The sequence below is a fragment of the Trichosurus vulpecula genome, chromosome 5, assembly GCF_011100635.1.
Source record: "Trichosurus vulpecula isolate mTriVul1 chromosome 5, mTriVul1.pri, whole genome shotgun sequence".
In the NCBI taxonomy this organism is placed as follows: Eukaryota; Metazoa; Chordata; class Mammalia; order Diprotodontia; family Phalangeridae; genus Trichosurus; species Trichosurus vulpecula.
In genome coordinates, this window is record NC_050577.1 from 292,061,888 (window position 1) to 292,075,788 (window position 13,901).

General features: G+C 41.1%; 1 protein-coding gene across 1 annotated transcript in view; it reads right to left on the reverse strand.

The window, feature by feature from the left end:
• LARGE1 (LARGE xylosyl- and glucuronyltransferase 1) overlaps positions 1-13,901 on the reverse strand; it is a 612,831-nt gene that overhangs the window by 53,729 nt on the left and 545,201 nt on the right. The window lies entirely within an intron of this gene.

Below are 13,901 nucleotides of genomic sequence, written 5' to 3' on the forward strand. Positions count from 1 at the left end.
CAGACCTTGTCCTCAGGGAGCTTATATTCTCCTGAAATGAAAATACTATCAATAAAATGACATAGACAAGATCTGGGTTCAGGCAACCTCCCCCACCAATGTAGGCATAGGAAAATAAAGCCTGTAATCCCCATCACATAGATCTTCCATTCCCAAGCAGGAGCTAAGTGAACACTTGTTACAGTGGAGTATGGGTGAGTCCAGGTGGCACTGAGCTTCCTCCCAACTCTAAAATTCTATTATTCTGTGACTTCTTTCCTTTCTTTCTATTCATCCTTTCTTTTCTTTCTCTTTCCCTCTGTCCTCTCCTTCCTCTTCTCTCTCTTACTTTCCTTCCCCTTCTCTCTTCTTTCCTTTCCTTCCCCTGTTTGTCTGCCTCCTTCTCTCTCTCTCCCCCACTATTCTTTCCCTTCTCTCCTTTCCTTCCTCTTCTTCTTCTCTCTCCCCTTTCTTTCCCTTCTCTCCTTTCCTTCCCCTTTTCCTTCCCTCACATCTCTTCCATTCCCTCTTTCCTTCCTTCCCTCCTTCTCTACCTTTCCCTCTTAATTGCACAAACTATTATTCGCCAAGGTGAGCAGCATTTCAGGACCTAAGCTCTGCTTCCTGTAGTATTCAAACCAAACCATGGTTAACACATATGAAGGAAGACATGAGGAGCTATTTCTCCTGTGACCTGGGTGGAGGCAAAGTACACAAACAGCGGCTGACATCCTGCTCTCACCCAAGAATTTGAATGAATTCAGGTTTTTCTATGGTGTTGCTCTGGGATCCAGCTGTTTGCACAGCGCCATCTGTTCCTTGCTGTGTCTTGCCAAGCATCACAATGGAAGGTTTAGAGAATCAGTTTATATGTGTCTTATTTTTAACTTCAAATTGAACTGTATTTGCTGTTTTTGTCTTTTCCTTTCAATGGGTCTAATGTAGGGGGGATGTGAGTTATCCTGGCAGACAAGAGGGGAATGCCAACTCAGAACATTTCTTCATGACAGAGTCAAGGCAAAGAGCCTAAATCCATGGGGTCTAAGGAAGTGAAAGAGCCAGATGATAATGGGTTTAGTGCTCTGAGGGAACACAGAGGTGCCAGGGCATAGGAATTTTAGAGGCCATCCAGTTCAACCCTCTTATTTTACAGGGTAAGAAATTGAATGTCATAAAGGATGAGAGACTTGCCCAAGAGCCTGGAGTTAAAGCCAGCCAAGTCTCTGACACTGCAAAGAAGAGAGCTACTCACTATCTACTACAGTCAGTGAAACAGAACATCACAAAAGTTGGAAGGATAGCTCACATATTAGATCACAGAGTTAGGATGAAAAAGATCCTGCCAGGCTAGAATATCCCAGCTTCATCTAATGAGGTTTAGTAGGGATAAACATAAAGTCTTATACTTGGATTCAACAAATCAGCTTCACAGATGGAAAATGGGAGAGGTGTGGTTAGTCAGGTCCCTTGAAAAAGACCTAAAAGTGGATTAAGATTCAACATCTTGATATGATGACCATGAATGTTAATGCCATGCTAAGTTGGACTAAGAGCAGAGTGCCCAGGACCAGGGAGTCCAAAGTTCTCCCATCCTCTGCCCTGCTCAGACCACATCTGGTATATCCTGTTTTCTCTTGGGGCTATGGTTTAGGAAGGACACTGACAAACTTGAGAGGTCTGGAGGAGGATGATCGGGTGGGCACAAGGTCTAGGGATCATGCCATAATAGCATCACTGGAAGGTGACCTTGGGCAAGTCACTTAACTTCCTCTGGCCTCAGTTTCCTCATCTGTATGATGATAATATTAAATCAGGTGACTTTTGAGGTCTTTTCCACCTCAAAATCTATGACCTTATGATCCTAAGTCGCTTCACTTTTATGGGCCTCAGTTTCCCTTCCTGGAAAATAAGGGGATGCAAAATTTTTTTAAATTAAAAAATTTTAAGTAAAGGAAATATGATTGTGATAGAAAACTACAATGCTATAAGAAATAATGAGCTCAAGGATCTTAGGAAAACACGGATAGACTTACATGAAATAATGAAGAGCAAAATGAGAAGAATCAAGAGACGTTGTATGTAGTAACGGCAATATTGTTTAAAGAAAACCTTGAGTGAATATATCAGTTTGACTATTATAAATACCCAAATTAACTACAAAGGACATATGAAGGCAGATGCTCTCTGTATTCAGAGAAAGAACTGATAAAGAGAAGTATGTATAGAATGATTTTACATATGTATACCTGCATCTAATGGTTGCCAGCCTGCTCTTGGGCAGAGGTGGGGGAAAGGTAGAACAAAAAAAGAAAAAAAGAAATTTACATGATAATTTTATTATATATTTAAATTTTAAAACATATAAAAATAATATATATTACATATGTATACAATACTATATATTATAATATAATCTATAATAATATTACATTATTATATAATTATATATATAAATTTATGAATTTAAATTTAATTATGTATTTAAAAGTTGTACGTAGTAGATTTGCAGTTTCATGTGCAATCATTTTAAAAACTATACTGTAATGCAAATGCTTGCTTTATTTCCTAAATTAAAAAGAAAATAAGTAAAATGAAAAAAAAAAAACAAGAAAATAAAAGGCTTGGACTAGATGATCCCTGATGTTCCTTCCAGATTGATGTGTCCTATGAGCTGGGGAATTTTTAACACAAAGAAGAAAAGATTGAATAGGGATTTTATATTTCCCCCCAGGCATTTGTCAGGCTGTCCTGTAGATGAGAGTTGATTTATCCAATTTGGTGTCACAGGCCAAAACTAGGATCTCTCAGGAGGATCTAGGTGGTTTGAAAGGAGGTAAATTCAGACTTTAAGTAAGGAAAAGTATCCTAGCAGTTTAACTTGTCCAAGAGTGGAGTGGGCTGCCTAGGGAAGCCGTGCATTCTCACTGCCCAGAAGTCTAGCCTCAGTTTACGTTGTATGATAGCATATCATATCGTATCACAAGGCATGGCATGGTATGGTATGGTATGGTATTGTATCGCATCGTATCGTATCATTTCATTTCGTAGATTCTGGTTCAGGTCTAGGTGCTATTAGAGAAATCCCTACCCACTTTGACTAGGGGATTCTGGGATTTCATGAATTAGACTTCAGCAATGGGTAACAGGGAACCCAAAACAGCATCAAAGCCAAGGAACCTCACCAATGAGCTTATATTAGAGTAAGATGAATCTCCACCAATTGTAACATTTAAAAAAATGCACCAAAGAGAACAGACAAGCAGAACTATTATATACTTTTTTGGATGAGGCAATCAGGGTTAAGCAAGTTGCCCAGGGTCACACAGTTAGTAAGTGTCAAGGGTCTGAGGCCAGGTTTGAACTCAGGTCCTCCTGACTCTAGGGCCAGTGCTCTATCTACTGCACCACCTAGGTGCCCCCATTATATACGTTCAAAAAAAGCAGTGTGCAATACGATCGCTCACATACTATAACATGTCAGATTGCTTACTGTCTCAGGAAGGGTGGAGGGGAAGGAGGAAAGGATAGAATTTGGAACTGAAAACTTAAAAAGAAAAACATTGAATGCTAAAGATTTTTATATGTAATGGGGAGAAAATAAGATATTTTAAGAAGCAAGCAGTGTGAATTGGAGATTAATGTTTTCATGTGGGATCCTCTTTTTGTCTTCTACTGTATGTATGGAAATGATCTTTTTTGTATTTATTTTTTAGTTTAATCTTATGATTAAAAAGAAAAGTGATACTAATGATAGCAAATAATAATATTTATATAGCATCTGAAGGCTTGCAAAGTGGTTTACTCCTTTGATCCTCAAAATAATCCTGTGAAGTAGGTTCTATTATAGTGGCTATTTGACAGATGTGGAAACTGAGACACAGAGAGGTTAAGTGACTTTCTCAGGGCCACACAGAGTCAGAGAGGATTGCAACTCAAGTCTTGCTGATTCAAAGTTCTGAGCTCTATTGCCTGCATGACCTAGCTAATGTGAAGACTACAGGGAGGCATGGGAAGACTTCTGTGAACTGATCCAAAAGGAAGTAAGCAGTATCAGGAAAATAATACACCCAATAACATGTCATTGTAAACGGGGGAAAGTTTTTACATCAAAAGTAAATTCTTTTTTAGTTATGATGAGCAAGCTTGGGCCCCAAGAGCAGAAAGGAGAATACTGGCTCTTTCTTTCTTTGCAGAGGTGGAGGACTGGATGTGGAACACTACATATAACTATGATATGAAACTGATGCTGGTTGGTTTCTTGAACTCTGTTTGTTTTTCTTTTATGGTATTTTTTTACTCTTTTTTGCAAAATATGGCTCCTGGGGTGGGGGAGGAGGGAGGGATATATTGGAAAATAAAGGTGATATAAAACAAAAGATAACATATATACATATATTTTATTATATATTATATCTATTATAATATATATCATAATATATATTATATAGTTTTATATATATAATTAATAAAGGAAAAAAATACAGAACCTGGGAGTGGACTTAGGTATGAAGATTTCAGAGTATCTTTCATAGAGGTCATGGTTGAAGTCATGGAGTGGATGGGGACACCAAAGAAGAGCATGCAGGGAGAGATATCCAAGCTCAGTTAGCATGACGCTAGGTCAGGATTGGAAGGGGCCTCAGAAACCAACTAGTTCAAAAGCTTTCTAATTGAAGGAGAATCCATCATACCTAACGAGGGGTTGTCCAGCCTCTGACTGAAGACCGCTGATGGGAGATAGCCAACTTCCTTTTTAGACAGTCCATTCTAATTTTGGCCAGTGCTCATTATTAGGAGGGCAGCTAGATGGTGCCATGGAGCACAGAGTGGCAGGCCTGGAGTCAGCTAGACTAATCTTCCTGATTTCAAATCTGCCCTCAGATACTTACTAGCTGTGTGACCAGAGACAGGTCACTTAACCTCTGTTTGCCCTGGAGGCAGCTAGGTGGCACAGTAGATAGAGCTTGGAGCCAGGAAGACCCAAGTTCAAATCTGGCCTCAGATACTAGCTGCGTGATGCTGGGCGAGTCATTTCACCCTGCTTGCCTCAGTTTCCTCTTCTGTAAAGTGAGCTGGAGAAGGAAATGGCAAAGCACTCCAGTATCTTTGCCAAGAAAATCCTAAATGAGGTCACAATGAGTCAGAAATGGCCGAAATACAACAACGTTGTTAGGAAGTGTTTTGGGGGCATCAGACTAAAGTCTTTCTCTATGCAGCTTCTCATTGTTCCTAGTTCTCCTTTTATGGTTGAGTAAAACTCACCTAATTCTTCATCTGTATGACAAGTCCTTCCAAAACTATGATGCAGCTGTCCTGCTTCACTTTATGATTTCTCCTCCCCATCTCTTTCATCCAATCCTCATCTATCATGAACTTAAGGTCACTGAAGTCAGAGGAGCAGGGTTAAATTCTAGCCTTGTTATTATCGGGGCAACTTTGGGTAAGTGACTTGCCTTCTTTGGGCCTTACTCTTCTCATCTATAAAATGCAAGAGTTGGATTAGATAATGTCTAAATTCCCTTTTGGTTCTATGACTGCATGACTATCATTGTTACCCTAGCCTAGAGAGCCTCAAAACTTACCCATAACCCTCCTCAAATGTGGGGACCAGAAGACCATTTCAGGCTATTGCTCCATTGAGGACATTTTCTTTTGAATCCAAGCTTTCTTCCCCCAGAGCTAATGTCTGAGTATGTCTCTGAAGACCCGGAGACTTGAAAATATCTTTAAAATCTTTGCTCTTTGCCTAAAAATTAAGCATGTCAATTTCATAAGCTAAAAGCCCCATTTCACATGACCCAGTTTTTTGGCAATAGACCACTTTCTATCACACGATGGGTCTCTTAATTGGCAGAAAATCTACCAGAGGCAAGAGAAGCTGCAGCAAATGGGAAATCTAAACATACTGCAGATGGATCTTCAACTGCCTCTACAGATAGCTCCCTTTGTGTGAAAATTCTGGAAAGTAATCTTTAATGAAAACCGTACTACAAATCAGAAATAAGGGATTATTATTGGATCAGTTGCGCATTTTAGGTTTTAAGGAATGTTTGCTGTCTTAAAAAAAAAAAGCATTACCAACAACACATACAACATGTTGTTTGATAAAGGCAGACTGAAGAATGTTAGAGGCAGAAGGGAATATTAGAGGCCATCTGACCCAGACCCCCTTCCTCCACCCCGCTCCTAGCTCCTGCAGGCCTTTAAGACTGTAGTAGAGGGAAAAGGAAGCACTTCACGTGTTTGTAGAGCTTCAGCTGAAATGAAAAGTCTAGGAGGGCCCCTTAAAGATCATTATGCATAAAAACACAGAATTCCAAGACTTGAGAATGAATGGCTCAAGGGATAAAGAAAGGACTGGGCTTGGAGTCAGGAAGATCTGAATTCAAATCCAGCCTCACACACTTGCAAGCTCTGGGAACCAAAATAAGTCACTTAGCCACTGTCTGTCTTAGTTTCTTCAGCTGTAAAGGGTATAATACCTACCCCTAAGAGATTGTTTCAAGGACCAAATGAGATAACATATGTATATAGGTGTACATATATGCATGGATATACACACAATACATGGGTACATACATGTGTAAATATAACACGTATGTCAACATATGCATGTCTGTGTTGTACAATATGCACATGTTATCTCATCTGCTCCTCACAAGCAGTTGAGCTGGACCTGAGTACTCTGATTATCACTCTCCCACACCCAGATTCCCATCTCCTCTTCCATGTTGCATGTCTTTAAAGGACAGGTATCTCTAAAAATCTAGGAGTAGTTAATTATCTCTATGTGTGTGTGAACAAATTGTGCTATGTGACTGTGATGGGATACTGTTGTGCTATAGAAAATAATGAGCAGGATGCTCTCAGGAAAAACCTGGGAAGACTTACAGAAACTGATGCAAAGTGGAATGTGCAGGGTACAAATATTCTAAGATGATCAGCTGTGAACGACAGATGTTCTCAGCAATACAATGATCCAAGACACTCTGAAGGACTTACCCATGAAAAATGTTCTCCATCCCCAGAGAAAGGACTGACGGTGTCTGAATACAGATTGAAGTGTGCTTTTTTTTACTTTCTTTATTTTTCTTGAGTTGTTTTTGTCTATGTTTTCTTTTACAACATGACTAATATGGAAATGTTTTGCATGACTACGCATGTATAACCTACAGAGAATTGCTTGCCTTCTCAATGAGTGTGGTTGGGGAGGGAGGGAGGGAGAGAACTGGGAACTCAAAAGTTTTAAAAACAAATGTTAAAAATTGTTTTTACATGTAACTGGGGAAAAATAAAATACTAAACAACAGAAAAAAGATGGTTCTGCAAGAGCAGTGGCCCCTCCACCCGTGCAAATCTACCACTTTGCCTCCCAGAACCAATAAGCTGTGGCCTTAATTGTCTTTCTTTGAAAATCGCCACCATCTGTGCAGCTGTCACAGCTGTAATGACTTCTTCCCGCAAGCCGGGAGCATCCGGCATTGGGTTGCTTCCAAGAAGCTCCCCTTTTCCCTTAGCTGGTGGAGCCAGATGACACTTGACACCCTGCAAAGGACCAGGTGGCTCACTTCCCAAGGAGATGCTATCCTGCAAAGGCCATGTTTTACAAACACCATGTCTGGCCCCGCTACTAATCAGGTGACATGTCTGAGGCCAGAGTGAGCAATAGGAAAGGGAGGGAGGATGTCTCAATCAGCTCCAGAGATACCTTTTCTTCTCCTTCCAGGTTTTTAGTGATGCAGATACTAGACACATAGCATGGGAGAGGAGATGGGAGGCTGGATGTGGTGTGGGGCAAGAGCCTTGTCTTGGGAATTGGAGTCCTCCGGTCCAGCTCTGTCACTTTCAGAAATCTAGAACAGGGAGCGACCTGCTGGATCATGGAATCCAAGCAATGAGACTCAGAGATGTTAAGTCAATACATGTTTTACAGATGAGGAAACTGAGTCCCAGATGAGTGGAGCAGTGGCTTATCCAAGGAAACACTGGTAAGAAATAGCTGAGCTGAGATTCAACCTAGATCCTCCAGCTGCAAACTCAGTCCTCTTTCTTCTATGCTTTGTGTGGCTTTGGGAAACTCATTTCAATTCTTTGGGGCTTGGCTTTTTTGTTTGTTTCATTTGTGAAATAATGGGGGTAGATTAGGGAGGCTCTCAGGTCCCTTCCAGTTATAAATCTTATGTTCTGATGATCCAGTGAATGGGATTAACAGCCTAATCCACATGAAATGCAATGACTGGTGTTTGGCCTCATGTGTGTTCGGCCATTTTTTTAGTCACGTCTGTCTGACTCTTCACCACCCCATCTGGGATTTTTGTGGCAAAAATACTGGAGTGATTTGCTATTTCACATTCATAGATGAGGAAACTGAGGCAAACAATGCTAAGTGACTTGCCCAGGGTCACACAGCAAGTAAGTGTCAAGGGTCTGAGGCCAGATTTGAACACAGGCAGCCTCCTAGCCGCCCTGTCTTTATGAATTCCTCCAATAGGTCTTCCTTCCTCTTCCATCATCTTCTGGTTCAATACACATATGTTTGATCAAATCTGTGATATGATTAGTGTAGGGAGCGCCTAGTGAGTAACCTAGAGTTGCCTTGGCCGCCGGCTGGAAGGAACTTAACTTTAGAAGTCATCTATTTCTTACTTTCCACCTCTACATTTTTAAAGAATGGCCTTAGAGGTTAAACGGCAGCTAGGTGGCACAGGGGATAGAGCACTGAGCCTGAAGTTAGGAAGTTCCTGAGTCAAAATCTGGCCTCAGACATCAGCAGTGTGACCCTGGACAAGTCACTTAGTCCCTTTTGCCTCAGTTTCCCCATATGTAAAATGAGCTGGAGAAGGAAATGGCAAACCACGCCAGAATCTTTGCTAAGAAAACCCCAAATGGGGTCATGAAAGTCAGACACGACTAAAAGGACTTAGTACACACACGGGGTTAAATGACTTGTCCAGAGTCACTCAGCCAATACGTGTCGGAGGTCTTTCTGACCCAGATCTTGGTTTCCCATTTTACAGAAGAGGAAAGTAAGGCTTTCCGAGGTTAACAGAATTGTTTAGGGTTATGTAGCCAGTATAATACTAATGATGGTGATGATAATACTTCATACAGCATTTTAAAGTTTGCCAAGTTCTTTACAGATATCTCATTTTAGCTTTACAACAACCCAGGGAGATAGGTGACCCTCCTTTTCCATTGAGGCTGAGAGAGCTCTGAGATTTTCCTGGGGTCACATACTTCGTGCCTTTCTGTGGCTGGATTTGAACTCAGATCTTCTGGACTCCAGGTCTGGCACTATTCACTGGGCCACTCAGCTGCCTCTTTGTGTCACAGACTGGACTTATCTAAGGGCAGTTCTCTATCTACGTCCATCCATGCTTCCTCTCATACCTGGTAGTGAATGCCTAGTGAAGAAACGCCCTTCACCGATGCAGAACTGTAACTTACAACCTTAAAGAAGCATCTGGGCACACTGAGAGGTTAATTAACTTGCCCACGGTGACCCCGCCATTATGTGTCAGAGATGGGCCTTGATGACTCCAAACCCAGATCTCTGTGTACTATGCCGTGCCTATGGAACCTGAATAAGAGAAAGGAAAATGTAAAAGACCCCATGGGGGAGGGTAGGAAAGAAAGATCATTTCAGATCAGGGCCAGACTTCAGAAAGAGGCTGGTATTTAACTGGAACTTAACAGATGGGTAGGATTTCAACCACCTTCCAAATCCTATGACATAGGCAAGACCAGAGTGATTAGCTCTGCTTCACAAAAAGGAAACTGAGGTACACAAACAGGAAGCCATTTGCTCGTTGTTACAGAGGTGGTAAGGAGAAGGCTTAGAATGTGTGTCCAGGGCTTTGGAATCCCTATTCAGGCCAGCGCTGCTTCTGAAACGAGCCCCTTTCCTCTGCAGAATGCCTAGCGCGTTGCAGTCACTTGCTGATACTAAATGAAAGGTGAACTAACGGTTTGAGATGACCAGGATTTTTATCTGAGGCTCTCCTGTGGAAAACGCCATGCTGAACAGTCTGCATTTAGCTTTTGAGAAATGGTCCAGTGGGCTCTCAGGGCTGGCCGATGATGATAAACACTGATTGGGGAGAAGGAACTAAGCAAAACCAAAGGAACAAAATGTTTTCATGAAACCTCGAAGTGCTTTGTGGAATCTAAAAGTTTCTGAGGCCTAATGGTACTTGAACACTTATATATTCTCTTATCCCCAAATTGTCCTGAAAGACAGACTCTAAGAAAGAATCACTGGGTAATCCCTGCAATAAATAGGCATTCCAGAAACCTCTGTAATGACCACAGGAACAGGAGAGAGAGGCTCACTGGTTGCACACTCATTAGCCAGGGTCAGCTTACAGAAGTTAAGATCTTGCTCCATCATTGGCCTCCTAGACAAATTTCATGGCCTGTGATCCCTAGGTGCCACTGCTGCCAGATGGGCGATTGTGGGCCCTGCTTCCCAGGTTCACAGACAGACCTTTGTAGCTGAGGGAGGAGGTGGCAGGGCTAGCACACCCTCACCATAGAAGACATCTGCCTTGGGTAGAGACACTGAATGAGGTCATGTCAGTCGCCAGTGCTTTGCCATTGAGAGAAATGATTATTAATACCAATGATTTGGGGAGATCCAGAGTTCCCCCTCCTCTTTTTCTAAAGTCCTAATTTTAAAAAGTTCAGTCTCTTGAAGGACATTGCTGCTGATGAGGTTGGACTAACTTTCTCAAGACCCCACCCAGGCGGAGCAGCCATTATATTCTGCACAGGCTTGGGTGGGGCATGAATTCTTTGAATAGATTGCCCAAGGTTGGGGGTGGTCTGGGTATAGAGATAGTCTCTCTGTCCAAGGGTGCCATGATGTCACTCTCAGCCCCTCATTGTAATATTCTTTCCCTCATTGTTAACCAATCAGAGCTGGTGGCTACTCCTCTTCCAAAAGAACATATAAGCCCTGAGCCTGCCCACCATGGTTTTCTTTGGTCTAAGAGAGACAGCCAAATGACCATTCTTTTATTAATAAATGTTCTGGCCTTGTTAATAAAATGATTAAATTACTCAGAAACTATGTCTCTCGAACCTTTTAATTGTCACACCATGATGTTCACTGATTGATTGTACCCACATACATTGATCTATTTCCTGGCTGTATGCTGGCTCTCCCAGTGACATCCTATGTGATACCACTTATGACCTGATTAACCTGAGGTAAGTCATTTTTATCTCTCTGCACCTCTTCTAACAAATGGAAGGATTGGCCTAAATCAGAGGTGTCAAAAACATGGACCACATGTGGCTCACAACACTCCTGAGCATGGCCTGAACTATATTAAAATGTAATTCCTAGCTGATTGTAATGTGTGGATGTATGAATAAAAACAGGAAATATATAAACATGGGTGGTTTTCTAGGCCAATACGCAGCCTGCAGGGATCCTTATGTATATGATTTAGTGACCCCGATTTCTATTTGGGTTTGACATCACTGGCCTAAATAATTTTTAAGACCTTTTCTAGTTCTAAATTCTATGATCCTATGCCTCCTGCCTAACATTTTGAATTTACTGACGCTGATAAGGTCTTTTAAAAAGCCGTGTGTGTGTGTGTGTGTGTGTGTGTGTGTATGTGCACGCGTGTATGCATTTATATTTTTATATATATGTGTGTGTATGTATTATATATGTGTGTACATATGTATATAAGTGTGTATGTATGTATGCATGTATATGTATATATGTATACGTACACATACATATATACATACACACATATATACACATACACTCATACATTTTATTTTTGATTACCATCTCAGATTACGACTTAGATCACTCCCTTTTTATCCAAGCTGTCCATTCTCTCTGTCTTGTCTGTTAATTGCCCTTAATCACCAGCACGCAAGAACCATCTTTATGGGGTTTTGACCAACTCTAGAGCTTTCACACAGTAAGCCAAGCAATGTTCCCACTTGGCCAAGGGAGACTACATCATTTCCCTCTTCTACCCTAAGACAAAAATCACCGAAGGAAGAGTTTGCTTGATAGTGGTCAACGGATCAATGCTGTAGCACATGTGGGGATATTATTGAGTTTTCCTCACATGCTTAGACTCGTGAAATAGTCTTAAATGAGGAGCTGGTAACTCAATTACTATCTCTGGCTCTGCTTCTGATTTTCTGTGTGACCATAGGAAAGTCATTCCATTTCTCTGAGCCCCTGTTTCATCCTTATCACAAGAAAGCGGTTTGACTAAGCAAGATCCACAATTGTTCTGTAACCTCATTGTTACAATGCTCAACCCATCCTCACTGCTTAGGAGGCAAATCAATCATTAAGTATTTGTTAAACCTCTATTATGGTGGCACATGTCCCGCCAATATCACCTATGCAATGGTGGCTTCAGCTTGCATCTGCCATTGCAATGTACTTGTTTTTCCTCTCTTATAGATGTCCTAATGTCACTTGTTGTCAAGCTACTAGTGTCTTTATAGAAGAGAGAAACCAACTACCTGCCTATCCATTCTACCTTTTGTTGTTTGGTCATTTCAGTCATGTTTGACCCTCTATGACCCCATTTGGGATTTTCTTGGCAAAGATACTGGAGTGGTTTGCCATTTTCTTGTCCAGCTCATTTTACAGATGAAGAAACTGTGGCAAACAGGATGAAGTGATTTGCCCAGGGTCACACTGTCTGAGACCAGATTGGAACTCAGGTCTTCCTGACTCCAGGTCCATTGCTCTATGCACTATGGTGCCACTTAACTGCCCATTTTTTCCCTATCTATCTATTGTCAATCACTTCTATGTATAATGAGCTCCTTATTTCATGAGAAGCCTGTCCCCTAGGACATCACACTACAAGATCTACATGGATATACACATATAAGAGCCATTCATTCATGCAGATTCATGAATTGTTCCATGTTTTTCTACTCCAAGCACTTTCTCAAATCTTTCTTCTCCCCAATCCGTCTTTCCTCTAATTGCCCAACTGATATTCCCAAAGCACAGGCTGACTATGTCATCCCCCTCGGTCAAGACATTGCAGCAGTTCCCTGGTGTCTCTGGGATCAGATATAAATTACTTTACTTGGCATTTAAAGACCTTCACAATGCAGCCCCAGCCTACCTTTGCTTGTTTATCAAATATTACTGCCTTCACACACTTATCAGTTCAGTCAAATTAGCTTCCTTGCTGTCCCTCACTCACACTATTATATCTTTTGTCTCGATTCCTTTGAACTGGCTGCTCTCTGGATCTGGAATTTAGTCATCATCTCCAACTCTCTGAATCCCTACTTTCCTTCAAAGGTCCAATAAAAATCCATCTTCCCATAGCACTTTTTAGATCCTCCTGTCTCTAGCTCCTTTTCCTCCCTAAATTACTTTGTACAAATTCTTTATGTATTATGTGTGTGTCCACAGAGTTTTCTTGATTTAATCTAAGCTCCATGAGGGTAGAAACTTTCATTTTTGTCTCTTTAGTCACAGAGGAAGGGCTGGTACACAGTAAGCACATAATAAATACTTGCTAAATTCATACTAGTCCCCCAAATCACTATACTTTTACCTAGTTATATTAATACAAGGGGTACATCTTAAGGGTATCAAGAGCAGAAGGGAAAGAGCCATATATTCAATAACATGTATTGTAACACTTTTTTTTGCCATAGCAAAGAACATGAAACAAAAGTGGTGCCCATTACTTGGGGAATTGCAGAACAGACTGCTATGTTGAATGAATTATTGTGGCATAAGAAATTACAGATATGTTAGATTCAGGAAAACAAGGAAAGACTTACACAAGCTAAAACCAAGTGAAATGAACAGGACAGGGAGAACAATTTACGGGATGATGGTAATAATAGTTGAAGAAAACCCATTTCCAAAGACCTCAGAATGCTGATCAAAGCAGTGAAGA